Genomic DNA, 11,508 nt, shown 5'->3' on the forward strand with positions numbered 1-11,508 from the left:
TCTAAACTAAAAATTAAGTTATAGAGACGTAGACGACGCCAATATCACAACGAGCTCAGAGCAACTTTCGAAGTAATTTTGGGAAGTAAAATGAATTTATTATGAATATTCTAATATAGATTCAAATTATAATCAATTAAAATCGTTTTTAGGAATGATTTTTGACATCTTTAAAATTCAAAACTGAAGTTTTAAGGATGTAAGGGATGCCAATGTCGCAACAAGTTCGTAGCAACTTCTGAAATATTTTGTTGATGACACATGTGTCAGGTTGCGCCGCCTTTTGAATTATTTAGGGGGATCATATCATTTCCTTTTACCTTAGTATATTCATAATAAATACACTATATGCCGGAAAAACATTTCGGAAGTTGTTACAAACTCGTTATGATGTTAGCATCGTCCCTAGATCCCTTAAACCTCATTTATAATTTTAAAGTTGTTAAAAATTGTTCCAAAAGACAATTTTATTTATTTTGTCACAGCCCGTCCCGGGATTTTATATTGGGGACGTGAAATGTCGGATTTACCCTTAGCGGGTATTAAGGTATGTGTGTGTGACGTTATTTGGTTTAACTTATTATAAGTTTTGGATTAAAATTTTGGCTTTTGTTAATTTTGTGGTTAGGGAATTAGATGAAATGGATGGTGAGGATTGGTGTTGGACACCTCACACACTCCCTGTTCTCTCCCTCTTCCCTGTATCACTCTCTCTCTCTCCTCCCTCACGATTCTCTCACTCTCTCTCACCCATATCGTACGGACCTCACCCAAAACCCTCCAAAACTCAGTGGATCGAAGCTATTGAGGTAAGATTCTTCATCCTTTCGTCGTCCTGAGTTGAATGGTACTAATTTTAGAACGTGAAACCCGAACCCTCATTTTTTGTCACTGTTCATGCACACGTGAAATGTTGTGTTTCAGGGAATTCTAAGCTTATAGTGAGCTTAGTGAGGTCCCAAGGAAGCTCGGAGTGCTTCGTTTGAAGGTTTTGGACGTCGGGATCACTAGGTTCGAGTTTGGCCGGTTTTTCTTGGATTTTCCCAGTGAGATTTAGTTGTTTTTGGAGCTTTAAAGTAGTATATCATGAATCTACATGTTTGGGGCTTCATTTTGGTATAAAATACGAAGAAAATGGTTGAGAAACGAAGGAGAACAAGGAGTTTCAAAGTTGGCCGGAAACCGGCCGCCGGAAAGTTTAGTCCGGCGAGCCGAGGTTAGGGATGATGCGCGTGGGGGCGCGTGTCCACGTGCCTGTCTCGGCGCGTGGGGGCGCGTGCGGCTTCCAAAAATTTATCTAAAAATTTCTCGACGTCTGTGACGTCGAGTAGGTCGATGTGGTATATTCATATACCCAAATTGAGCATCGTATGAGAAGTTATTTCGAATTGTTGGTCATGTGTTTAAATTAACGTTTTTATAGTTGTTTCGCATATAGGTGACACCTATCCCGAGGACGAGCGCATCCAGGGACGTCACGGGGTTACGACCCATCGACTTATCAGTGAGTGGGCAGTTTTGTTTTCGTATTACCTATATACTACTGTTTTTCCTAGAAAATGCGTTTATATGAAAATATGATTTAAATTGCCATGCATGCAATTGTTGAGATATTTAAATTGATAATTGATGCATATATATGTGAATTGACGCTGTGGACGCACAAGTGAGTATCATGTGAGTTTATATGGTTTATATGAATGAATGATGATGTGATTGCGTTGTGAGCTCATAAACTGCACCTTTGGTATTAGTGCTTATAGTATTCACCACACCGCACGCTCGCCTTGGATCCAAGTAGGTGGATGTCGTACAGACCACTAGAGGTGGTTCCGACATGCCAGTCGTACAGACCATTAGAGGGGTTCCGACTGGTGGGTGACTTTAGATTATGTGTACAGATGATTGATGAGAGAAGCACTAGAGCGTATTATTTCACCATCTTAGTCGTACAGACTACTTTAGGTAGTTCCGACTTATGTGCAGTGTAGTGCCGTACAGGTCACAGTTGGTGACTCCGACACGACCGTACAGGTCACAGTTGGTGACTCCGGCTGGATGGGATATTGAGCTATAGAATCAGCCGTACAGGACCACTGCAGGGTCTCCGGTTGATTTATTATTTCACCTGAGTTATATTGATGCATTCATATTATATTTTGGCATGGCATGACATATTCTTTCTGAGATGTTATGTTGATAGATGGTAAGCTGAGTTTTGATGATTTGTGTATATATATATATATGTTTATATACTATTTTTCTGGGAAAGTATACAGGTTTTACGGTGAGGGGTTAGAAATGTTTTAAATGAAATGTTTTGGAAAATCTTTGGTTTTACTACCCACTCATCTTTGTTTTGCGCCCCTCCAGGTTCTAGTTAGCAGTTGGTGGCTCTCGAGGTCTTTTTCGGCATTCTGACAGACGTATTGCATGTAGGACTCACCTGCGGGTGTTGTACTTTATTTATGGTCCAACTTGACTGCACTTAGACCTACGCTCTGAATTCGTGTGTTTACTTTATAACTCTCTCTTTGATGCTAGTAGGTTTTTACTGCTAGTGGTTGGTTTAAATTCCTTCATATTTCTGTTATATCTTGCTTCCGTGTCGCACTTTTGGCTACGTCACACTCACGTGACGGCCAGCACGCCTTGATTCTAGGATCGGAGTGTGTCATATTCTACTTTGAATTTATCTTGGAATATTCATAATATTTTATCACATAATTATTTCGTAATTTGCCACGAACTCGTTGAGACGTTGGCTTTCTTCCTATGACCCTAAAAACCTCATTTTTAGTTACATACAACTAAGTGATCTCATAACTTAATCAAACTCATTCGCCCTATAATACTTCTCTCAACTCTTAATTTCATATTTACTTGATGCAAACTTATGTTAGGGTTTTATCGTCGTAGGCTACATTGCAGCAATATCATAGCATCTTCATCTTTCGGAATATTTCTGATGTAAATTAAATTTATTATGAATACCCCAAGACAGTGACGGAGCCACATGGAGACTAGGGTAGTCCAGGGTCCATCCTGAAATTTAAACTTATATTTATTGTCCACTGATTTTTGCAATAATGAATATGTGGTGTATTGGTAGATCAGATTTTGGAGGTATCATCTACTTTTTGGTTTTTTAAACCTTTACCTAAAAACCATATATAACTACCCTTCTGCACCAATTTTTTTTTTTTTTTGTTAGTTCATATAAAACAAGGTATAAACATTCTAGAAAAATCTCATAATAATAGTTTGAGCTAGTTATAATGTTATTATCAATGTTGTGTAATATATCAACACATGTTCTATTTACTATGACTTCTCTCAATAATATTTTTTTCATACAAACTTTAAAACTCCTTCACTCTTGTTTGATTTTCCATGATATTACTGTTTTTTTTCTTCTAATTTCTTTCATTAGCTTAAAGGCCCCTCCTGACATGAATTTCTGGCTCCGCCGTTGCTCCAAGATAATTCAAATTTTCTTTTACTATATTGTCCATAACTTTTATTTTGGTTATTTTTCTTTAATTTTTTTAACAAGGTTAGACCATCTCCAACATTTGGGAATAAAACTTCAAAATTTAAGCCAAAAAATTTTAAGCCATAACTTTTAGCCCAAGATTATTAAATAATGATTTTAGCCTAATTTTTTTGGGTAATTTTTTTGAAAATAAAATTTATGTAGATTATCCTAATTTATTTTTATGAACATTTTAATCTAAAAATATTTAAATTCCGATAAGTAATTAAAAATCATACAAATACATAGGTATTTATAAAGTTTTCAGTGAAATTTAATATTAATAAATTTTTAAAATTATTTTAGACGTTAAATTTAATTTTGGGCCGTCAAATATTTTATGTACCGTTATATTTGATCACAGTCGTTGGATTATAAGTGAAAAATGAAAAAAATTGTTTGAAATATGACAATTTGGTGGGTTCAAAATTATTTAAGCCAAACTTAACTTCTTGAGGAATCTAACTCAAAGATATATTTTCTCTCCAGGGCATTTTAGCCCAATGGTTGGAGATGGTTTTTTTGGGGGGGGGGGGTTCAAAGATTATATTTTAAGTGAGATCTTATGTTCGATTATTGTCAAAGGCGGATTAGAACTACATTATTGCTAGCCCATTGTGAGGCTTAGCCCCTACCCCTTCCCCTTAGTGTAGATAATATAGTTTGTTAAAAAAAACTTATATTTTAAGCTTTTATCCCATGGGTTGGAGATGGTCTTAGAATGGTTTTTCACTCCCTTTCTATAGGACTTGCTAGTGAAAGATAAGTTACTAACTAACGTAATCTCCAATGCATTGTGCCACCAGCCAACCATATATACACAATCACTAAAAATCATCTACCACCAACCAATGGGTTGCCAAAAATTGGTTTAGCTGAAACCGTTGGCTAGTCTGATTGGTAAATGGCACAACGAGCAAGTAGTAGCAACTAATGTAATAATATGAGTTATATAATATTTCACAAACTTTGTAAGCATATATAGAATGTCATAATTTCATAAGGCAAGCAGCAACTAATATCATATATTCACAAATTATTACAATTTAATAACGCTAAACTACATTAATTCGAACCTTGTAAGCACCATTCATAAGACAACAAAAGCAACTAAACTAACTTGAAAATATAGAATGGAAATCAAATGATTACTTCATGAGGCAACAGCAATGTCAGCAAGAATGGAAATCAAATCATTTTTGCAATCTGTTATGGGATGGCAGGCCACCGACGCGGTGGCTGTTGGTTCGTCAACGAGAAGAGGAAAGCTGAGAACGACGTTGCGGTACGGGAGGTTGTGGAGGTTTTAATTTTCTAAACCCTAAAGGCTTAGGACTATTATTTGACTTTTGCATACAAAACAATACCTAAAATTGTTTTAAAAATATTTCAAATATGTATCGGTCAGTATGGTCTGATATGGCATACCGCTGGTATAACAAAACCCAAATCAAAACCATACCATTAATAGATCAGTTCGGTTCCATGCCAACTAATTTTGAAGATATGCTGAAATACTACTGTACAAATATGAGCCGACCACTGAACCCCATGGCTAAAAATCCTAGCCCTACACAGGATCATAACTCAGGAGCCAGCCACTGAATCCCAACCGTAGAAAAACCGATTGCTGTGCGCAATCTCTCCACGCTGCTGCATCTGACGCGCGAGGACTGCCTTAATCTGGTCTTCATGAGCAGCTGCAACAAGCTGGGCCCTCATCCCACTTGCTTCCCTTATCCATCCGAGGCGCAAACGAGGGGGGTGGTTGTAGCCAAGGACCAAAATATTCGCCGATATTTTTCGTATTTTTTTAGTTACCGATATTTTGATGAGTATTTAATGAGTTTTCGTTAAAATATCACGATATTTGTGATATGAAATCCAAAAATTCTTGAAAATTTCTAAAAAATCTCAATTTTGAGACTTGAGAGAGGGGGTTTGAACCCCTTCCATTTGACTCCTTAACGCCTTAACCACCATATCACTTATGTTGTTGTGATAATATGCTAAAATATTTATATATATGGTTTTATTTTGAATTCTTTTTACAAGAAACAAATTTGCACATATTCCAAATTTTTTGTGGTATTATATTTTAAATTGTGTCAATTAATTACTTAGTCAATGACATGTGGTTTTTAATTTTTCTATTTTTTATTTGGTCACTTACATGGTAGGGCTGGAAAAAAATCCCGAAAATCCCAAACCAAACCGAAAAGGTCCCAAACCCAAACCGAAAAATCCCAAACCAAAACCATCCTGAAGTTCGGGAATCCCATCTTGAAAAATACCGAAATTTTCGATATGGGATTGGTTTCCAAATCCCATTTGTTTGGTAAAAATACCGAAGTATTCGGTTTCCTATTGACTTTTGGGTTTTGGTTCTTGAAAACCATTGCCATGGTTGCTGACTCTTCACAATACACTTACTCTACAAATAGAGATGATGAAGATAATGAAAATTTTGAACCTCATAGGAACTCTATGTGGTACTAAGTCACTCATGTATCTTACCATGCAATGTATAAAGTGTAAAATATTGTACTAATTCATTATATATAAATGATTATGGTGTGTTTAAACTTCTTTCATTAATTACTACATATTTTCTACATTCACAATGTTTGCCAGCTCGCTATATAATCAACTTAAATCAGTTAAATCCATCATGCAATGCATTTCCTTCCAATTTTTTGTGATAAACTAATAGATAATTGACTAAATAAACATCCTGCAAAGTTTCAATAAAAATTTCCAAGTTTTTCTTACAATTTCCGTGGTTTCCATATTATTTTTATCGATATCGATAATATCCCGATATTTCCGTGTTTTTGGACTATCGATATTTCTGATATCATCGATATTTAATACCTTGGTTGTAGCAGACCCAAATTTCCAACCCAAACTCAAAATCCCTTTTTTTTTTGGGAGTTTTAACGAAAAGCCCACGGTACTGTTCACTTTAATGAAAAACTACATTTTTACACTAAAAAGTCAAACCTGCTATTATTCACTTTACCTTTTATTTTGTCCTTATCATTAAAACTCAAAGTTTTCAAGCCTTTTTCATTAGTTTTTTTTTTTTTCCACCCAAAGTATATTTCTTGGACATGTTTTGGCCCAAATTTTGAATTCTTTTTGTTTCCCTCCTCCTTGGAGACAGTTTAATTTAGTATACATAGCGTTACTCTTTCAAAGTAATTTCATAAGCAAAATCATTATTATCTTCCCCACTATCCACTGGTCGGATTGTTTACCTCAAATAACCAAGCCGCCTAGTACCTACTCTCCATATATATCAAGCCATGTGCTTTGTTGAGCCCAAAAATTCCACACCCCACTCAAGGAAAGTGGATGCTTAAACGCTTACAATAATTTTTTTTTTTCTTTGAGAGGTTCAAAACACTTGTAGTGAGATTGAAGGCACAAAAGCTTCTTCAACCTTTTTTCTTCTGTTTCTTTTTTATATTAGCTAGGCTGGCTGTCCTAGCAATCATGAATGAGACTTATATGACACAAATACACTATCACGATAACGTCTTGTGTTAATAAAATAAAAACATGTGTGAGTGTATGTGAATGATGCACCTAGCTATAGCCCGTCGTATGACTTTGGTTATATTATTGCACACAACCAAAAGATGTCTAGAGTTTATGCTGGAATTATTAACATGAAAACTCATTTCATAAGATATGTAATAAATTATGGAGCTAATTATAAAATACACCTATGAGGTATTGGGATCACTTTCGTGTGAGAAATTTAACAGTTCAAACTATTTTTTTAGGCCGTTCAAGCCTCCATCTTTAAAGGACAAGGATTGGCTGCCCTCCTAGTTGTGGTGCCCTTCCATGCCCTCGTATTTTTTGCGGTCACGGTTAAGCCACGTCAATATTTTATATTTTTATTATTTTTTATCTTATTATCTCATTAAAAAATTAATATAAAATATTGACGTGGCTTAACCGTGACCGCACAAAATAGAAGGGCATGGAAAGACACCACAACTAGGAGGGCAGACAATCCAAGTCCATCTTTAAAAGTGATCCCAAACCTCGTACGGAGTGCATTTTGTTCTTAATTCTAAATTATATGATAAAGAAACATTATTCCTACATAAAATTTAACTAGATTATAACAAATAACAAATTTTTACCTGTTGGTCTAATGATATTCCTATTCATTTGTAAGTGAGAAGTTTTATATTTGATTTTTATCAAATGCAAGTTTGAACCACATTATTGCTAACATACTGTGATGCTAAACTTATCATCTTCTATTTAATGTAGATAATATCGTTTGTTAAAAAAAAAAAAAACATTCTACCTTGTGAAAAATTCAAGGGTGTCAAATAACAATTATAGCCCTTGATTAATATCCTGTTTTTCTTTTGTGTCCTATAAAGTCTATAATTCATTTCTTTTGTTATTTCATGTGGAGGTTTTAAATTGTATGATTCCGGTTGGCTGACATGCCAGACACCGTCCCCATCCAAAATATATTACCATATACTATATACTATGTTGGTTATATAAATAGGTAAAGCATATTAAGCGATAGTTTAATATCAGTGCCTCACACGGCAATTAGGCCTTTTGGTCAGCAGCTACATATATATGTTTGAGTCAAATATATAGATTTTGATGATGCTTTTTATTTTTTTTATTTTTTTTGAACCATTGATATAGCCCAATCATACTTTGCATTTTTAGGGCTCGCTTGATGTCCAAAATTAACTCGACTTGCACAATTAATTCACTAAATTCAATGGATGTTGATAGAAATATGGATGTTAACATACATATTTCGTCCAAGAGAAAGTAAAAAAATGAAGTATTTATGAAGAAAACATGTCTCTCTCAATCCTATTATTTTTGTACGGGTTAAGAGGGATAGAATTTCTTCATGATTTTTCCATCTTCGATCTTTACTTAGACAAAATATACAAGTTGAAATCCATATTTTCATTTTCATTGAATTTAGAGCCAAAACAATCCTAACCATGAAATGAGATCTCATGATTTAAGATAACAGTTAAATCTTTATTATTTTATATGTTGAAAAAAACATATATCTATATATCTATTTTTTAGTATTTTCTTTGGAAAAGTTTATTAGAATGCCAGAAGGATTAATAATATATAAATTTGTGATTTTAATAATACTTATTTTCCCTAATTCCTAAAATACTTATTTTGACACACCCCGTCCCGAGGGAGGGCATGCTAGCCGTCACGTGAGAGTGACGTAACCATTTACACAGTTCGTAAGCTTTAAAGATATAATTACTAAGATGTAACACCTGAGGGTGAGTCCTACTTTTGTGAATTCTGTCAGAACACCGTTGGATTCCTCGTGGCCACCAAAACTCTGCTATCTTGAACCTGGAGGGGCGCAAAACAAAGTTGAGTGGGTCAGTAAAACAAAGTTTTTCGAAAATCATCTCATTATCAAAACGCTAACCCCTCACTGTAAAACCCGTATATTTTCCCAGAAATATGTAATACGTATACTTGTCTTAAAACCATACTCAGAAGTAGTGATATGTGAATTATATGTCATGCCAATATATATATATATATATCTCATCAAATCACATAAGTAACTCATGCCAAACAATATGTCAACCAGATCCACCTATAGTGGCCTGTACGGCTGAATCTATAGCTCATAATCAATCTCATCAATCTTATCTAACCAGAGTCATCGCAAGTGACCTGTACGGCACTACACTGCACATGAGTCAGAACCCCTGAAAAGGTCTATGCAACTAAATTGGGTGAAATATAGTTATGCTCACGCTATCATCTCCTGATAGCTATGCGATAAATCGCTAGTCACCTACGAGTCGGAACCACCTCTAATGGTTTGTACGACATGTCGGAACCACCTCTAATGGTATGTACGACATGCACCTAAATTGGATCCAATTGTGAGCATATGGTGCGGGGGTGACTATATATATACAGGCCTAAATCATCTCTACTAAATCACAATCACCCTAATGCAGGTTTATGAGCTTTCAATCACATCAACTCAAAAATTACATAATTTAATTTATGAACTTACCTGTGCGTCTGCAGCACCAATCATGCATGTATGCAATTACTAATGCATAAATAATTAGGCATATATTTTGCATGGCATTTCATATCGCATTTCACTTAAATTGATTTCTTGGGAAAAATCTCATTTATATAAGTATACACGGAAAACAAAACTGCCCACTCACCCGGAGTTCGCCCTACAACTCCCTAGCACAACACATCAAGGCGTCATGATGATCGGCGCCTAGAACAATAATCAAAATCAAACCTCAGAAATAATATCGATAGAATATATAACTTATATAAAACACATCACTACGTAGTTCAATCCGGAAGATCTGCAACTCATATTTCAAATCTATAACTTCCAGAGATACACAATATATCTCTAGAACAACATCCTAAAATTTCCTTACCATCCAACGGTCGGATCTCCGTCAATTGTCAAAACCAAGTGACGGTTAACATTCTATTTTATGAACTTACAACTCCAATTCCGGAAGATCCGTAATTCGGATTCCCAATCCGTAAGTTCCTATAATCCTCAAATATTACGTATTACAATGTATCAAAGTTTGGTGACGATCCAACGGTCGGATCGTCAATTCACATTTTTACCTAACCACGAATAGTAACGAACTTAGGTTCAATTACTCAATTTAAGTCAATCAATTATCAAAACTGAACCTAGAACATTAAACACATGCTAAGAATGACATTGGCCCCATTGACCACGCGCCGCCGCAGGGGCCGCCGCGGGTGGCGGTCAGCCGCCCCGGCTCGCCGGAAAATCCAACTATCTCCAAAAATTACCAAAATTTGCAGATTTGAAGATCTCAATGAGTAGAACAACGTTCATACCTGTGACCAATGCCAATTTGGCTTGGAAGCACTTCAATTTCACCAAAATCCGTGCGGACCCTAGAATTTGGTGTGCTTCGATTCGACCTCCAAGCTTGTTCCAACGCCTCCACCACTGCTTGGGCTTTGTTCCTGGGTTCTAGGGAAGTCTAATGGTAGTGGTAATTGAAGGAAAACGTTTCACAAGTGGTGGATTTCGAGCAATGTTCTTCACGGCACCCACTTTTGGTTTTTGAATAAATTACTACCAAATTCCTTCTAATTTTGAATGGGAATGGAAGAGGGAAGGCTAGGAAGTTGTTTCTAGGTAGTGGTTCGAGACAATTCATCGGAAAGTGGCCGGGAAATAGGTGAATTCGGCCTTGGAGCTCAACAGGGTCGCGCGGGTCAAGAAGAAGACCTGACGGTTCCCCTCATTTTCCTTCTCCCTCATTTCCCTCCTTCCCATTTTCTGGTTGGCCATCCTCTCCTTCTCTCTTCTCCTGATTCGCCAGCTCTCTCTCCTTTCTCTCTCGGAGCTCCTGCTCTCTTCCTCTGGTTGGGCAGCTTTGCCCAATCTCTTCTTCTTCTTCTTCTCCCGTCACACACACACACACACACAAAACCTTCCTTCCTCTTTTTATTTTTATTTTCCTTCACTTACATCCGAGCCATCCATTTCAGATTTCCTTTAATCTGGGCCATCCAAATGGCACACCAAATTTTAATAATAAAATTCATAAAATGCCCAAACTTCAAACTTTAAAATCTTTTTCGTTATAACTCCAAATCACGAACCGTCTGCGCCCACGCTTCCGTAGCGACGAGTACTACGCGGATATATTAAGAAAACAAATCTTAGATGGCACGACACAACGATTAACCTAGAATAATGCACGTGCCTCAAAGGGCATTTTTGTAAAATCTTTTATTAAAACTTAAAAAACTCTTAAAATCAGGGACATGCTGTCACATATTTTCCCTAAATTTGTGACTTTATTAATACTTATTTTTAGTGTATGTTTATTTAGGAGGAATGAATTTGTAAGAAATAAGGTAATATTCTCATTGTTTTGTTTAAA

At 35.9% G+C, this 11,508-nt stretch overlaps 1 long non-coding RNA gene across 1 annotated transcript; it reads right to left on the reverse strand.

Annotated features, from left to right (window-relative positions):
* Positions 1-8,718: 8,718 nt before the first annotated feature.
* On the reverse strand, positions 8,719-11,025 carry LOC139194225 (uncharacterized). Its single transcript, XR_011578984.1, has 3 exons — positions 10,448-11,025; positions 9,772-9,830; positions 8,719-8,923 (listed from the first exon to the last, which is right to left on the reverse strand). It is a non-coding gene; the product is annotated as an uncharacterized lncRNA (long non-coding RNA).
* Positions 11,026-11,508: the final 483 nt, after the last annotated feature.

This window comes from Malus domestica, chromosome 03 (assembly GCF_042453785.1).
Source record: "Malus domestica chromosome 03, GDT2T_hap1".
Classification (NCBI taxonomy): Eukaryota; Viridiplantae; Streptophyta; class Magnoliopsida; order Rosales; family Rosaceae; genus Malus; species Malus domestica.